Raw genomic sequence first — 4408 nt, 5'->3', positions numbered from 1 at the left:
CACGACGGTCGTTTCACGAATGAATTCTGGGCCGCCCGAGCATCGATCGTTGGTCGGAGTGGGACCGGCAATTCCAGTTCCACACAATGCCGCGTACGCGTAAAAGCACGTACACAGCAGACGGTACGTATGATCGCGTATTCCACACCTACACGCAAGCATGAGCGGCTACCTAGGCCAAGTGATCTTGCTTCTTCTTGCACCAGTTACGCTGCTGGTACCTTATGCTACAGATGTTTCACATTTCTGCACACCGATATCAGGCGATCAAGGCAGTATATTTTTCAATTGTAATATTTTAATCCGTCACCTGATTTTATTTACCAAAAATAGAATAATATCGTTGCAGCATCATCAAGTAAAACTTAAGAGAACCTAATGAAATGAAATGAAAATCTACAACGTTTGACAATCAACGTTAGCAAACACAAAACAGACTTCATTTAGTTGTTTGTGTCTCCTATCCACCTACCGGATAACTACGCGCTCCAAGCGACATCACTTGAACCGTGAAAGGTCACAAACCTGTTGAAGAAAACGGAAGCCTTTCGCGTCTTTCGCAGCGCAGTCGATCGCGTTCAACGCCAACAGCAACACGATCGAAGAGTTCGAACGATCGAGTCCCCACCAAACGCGCGTGCGGCCGCGTTCATGCAACAGCTGTGCGGTGTTCATTTGGCTTAACCGCATGGCAGCACGGGTACCATCAATTATCAGTTCGTTGGGGGCTGTTTTGCCATGGAATAATCATACCGGCGCACTGTCGTTTGCCAATGTTTACAAATGCCGGCGTATTTTAAGGAAAAATTCCACTTTTTCATCTTGAAAAACAGCGGTACATTGTTGTGCGTTGTTACTTGGTTTATTGTTTTTCATACTGCTGCGTATTTGTACCGGCTGGAACAGTTCAACTTGTTCGTTACTACGGTTTGAAATATTTTTGTAATAAATACTGTTTTAAAAAGTATTTAGAAATTAGAAGGTACTGTATTTAAACTTGATTGTAATTATTTTTTTCTGAACTCCAAAAACTATCCAAAAATTTGTTTTATTAATATGTGCCAATCAAAAAGGTAAGGAAGGTTTTTATTGAACCGGAAGAGTCAACTTTTAAATTAAAATCTAACCACCATCTCAATGATACAAAACAACAGCCATCGCAATAACAAAAACCGCAACGTGCTAACCTCCAAATAGCATTGCATTCCATTCTATCAAATCGCCAAACGCTGGCCTAGAATTGACCATGAACGGACGGCACTGGAAGGAATCGGAATAAATGCAGCGATAATTGCAAACTTGAGTGGATGTAAAGTGAGAAGTGAGTTTCATTATAGCATCGACGGAACATCAGAAGTTTGAATGTTTCATACATACGAGCAGAATCTATTTCTTAACAGAAGCTAACAGAATTCGATTTGGAACGTGGTATAACTTTGCTACAAAAAAATAAATCCATTCTTCACACAATTAGCACCGAGGTAGGCAAATTAGGCTTTCATTATTCTTCATTCCCAACAGGTATGCAAAAAAGCGGCTTTTTTGCAACAATGCGACCCGAAAACAAATTGCCAAGATAGGTACATGCAGCACCGCTTCGAAACAATTCAATCGAGGGCCTTTTTTTATTTCTAATGATTGTTTGGTTATAAGAGGGGAAAAAACATTTAAAATGCATTTCAAACGCATGCTGTGCTGGTATGGACGGTGCAACATAACTCGTGTGAGAAGGTCACATACCGAGAGCATGCATACTAATGAGCAAGATCATTCGCCGATCAGGTCGCTTGGGCCGTAGGTTATTAACCACCGCGGTTTGAAGGGCAGCTCAGAAGCGCATGTGCAAGTGCGTACAGAAACGAACACACGGGACAGTAACGATCAAGTGCGGTGCATAAATATAAGCTGTTATTAGCTAGAAGAATTATATAATCTCTCCCTGGACCGTCGTGTTTTGGTTCACCACAGCGTGGTAGATAAAATTGCCCAGTAGTGTCCAACCTTCGTTGCGTGCTCAGGGATGTCTCAAATTGGTTTCCATTTTTTCAATTACCAGTATCGAATCCGAGATTCATGTGCGTGTTGCAAATAGACTGCTCCACATGTTGATTGCCATTTATTATAACTTTTTTCCGCTTCATTTCATACTCAAACAAGCATTGTTTAGTTGTTGCTTTTGAAACTCATCAACATATCTATTACCTATTACGTGGGTTTTAGTATACGACATTGTTAAAAAAACATTTCAATTGCTCTATCTACCATATGGCTCACTGTATAACGAAAAGAAAACAAACACAAAACCTCAAGAAAGGTGATACGTAAGATAAATCTGTTTATCGAGACTCTGTTTATCTCCTACCCTACCGTGTGAAGGTGCTGGTATCGCCACGCAGCAGTAGTAATAAACGCTAGAGACACCAACAACATCATCAGCCTGACCGCAATTGTGCGCCATCTAGTCTTGCCGGTGTGGAGATTCTAATTGAATTAATATGGGTCACAAATTAAACAGGACGTGTCATCAATTGACCCGAGTGACATTCACAATTGATTCGAAATTGCGTTCTGAATGGTGTAGTACCACGACCACCCAAACTGCCCCTCCTCACTCATTTGCTCGTTGGGATTGTATATAATTGAATCATCATCACTTATCATCTCACCCAAATGAGTTGCAATTAAACTTTCAATATTCAGCAGAAATGTTCACCGAAATAGCGATATAAGTAAAACCTTTTCAGAGTACGTTTTAAATTTGATCTTATCGTTTTATACAGTAAATGTATGTATATATGTATATATGTATGTTATGTTATGTATGTATATATTATGTTTTTACAATAATAGCACTTACATAAGTTTTTATAAAATGTTGTAGCTGCGACTCTTGCAACGCTTGCACAATTGCCACTAGCATCGAGTTCAATACGACTGTTGAGCTTGACCTTATTCTTTGTCAGCTTTTGAATGACTTAGTTCAATTTATCTATTAGTTAGGTATCTTAGTTATCTGTTAGGCATTATTACGATGTATGATATATGATTTATGAATAATATGATTCATTAAAATTGTGTCAAAAAAATCATATGCGTGATCTTTTGGCGGTTCTTTGAAAAGAACGAACGAATTGCGTTCGTAGAGAAGAGCGTTCAAATCTTTTCGTAAAACTTAACTGTAAGATAAGCTAATAACCAAAAAATAAGATTTTATATAAAAAGGAGGAAAAAATTAACTAAAAAAAAATATTAATTACTTAAAATTAATTAAAAAAATAACTGATAATAAAAATAAAAAAATTTAAGATAAATAACTGAAATAGAGTTACACATGCGACCTATTCAGTCACACCGGGTGGAGGGAATTTGTTGGTTTTGTCTTCTTGCGCCTTTTAATAGGCTTTGCTTTAAAAAGTGATTGATTACCGCCGTAAAAGGTGAATCGACCAATCGGCGTGATTGGGATGGTTTACATTAAAAGCAAATTAACAAAATCCAAATAAAACAAAATTTTGTAGTTTTATGGTTATCATTTATTAGAAATGTTGTTCAACGGACTTAGATCTCTTTGAACAGTTAAAGAAGAACGCACGAATCACAATATGTTATTTTTTTCGAAAAAAAAACCTGGACGTTCTAAGTTCTCTTATGAATAATTTACGAAATATTAAACATATCTCTATAATAAATGTAAAAACAATAAATTGACATTGTGTTGTAATGGAAAATATTGTAACAATCTATTATCGATATATTTCGAGTAACGAGTATACAAAAATGATTAAAAGATTAATGCAAGCGATTAATTAAACACTAAACACAAAAATGATTATATTAATTTAGCTAACTACAAATATTTAGATTTTGTATTATCCAAGGACACCTTTTCCTGCCTGGGATAAATATGGATTTTTTCTAAATATTCATCTCCGTGCAAAATTCAAACAAACGCAAAACTTTTCAACTTCCGGCGGTACTTTGCTTTCTTCTGATGCGACAAAATCCTTGCTTTATACTTTTCCCACTTCCAGCAGTATTATATTCTACACCGGACACGGTGGACTGGCGGAGTAACAAATGCACAGTTTCCGGTTGAGTTTCACTTCCTTCGCACGAACCCGCAGGAACGTGCATGATCAAACAGATGAAACGGACCAGCAACAAGCAAGAATTGGTTCAGCAACTCGGTTTATAGCGGCGGTGTTACGGCCCCGATGGAAGCAAACTAGCGACGCTCCTTACTTCCCATTATCATCTGCATTAGCGCGAGTCTCTTTCACAGTGCGGCTATCGAACGATGCAACTGGTGGGCATGCGACGATACAGCGCACGGTCGTTGGACAACGTGTCTCTTATGCGCCACCAGTTTCAAACCCCGCACAGACACGTGGAGTGGAAGATGAGCGGA

The sequence above is a fragment of the Anopheles moucheti genome, chromosome 3 (assembly GCF_943734755.1).
Source record: "Anopheles moucheti chromosome 3, idAnoMoucSN_F20_07, whole genome shotgun sequence".
NCBI lineage: Eukaryota > Metazoa > Arthropoda > Insecta > Diptera > Culicidae > Anopheles > Anopheles moucheti.
This window is presented reverse-complemented; position numbering follows the sequence as displayed.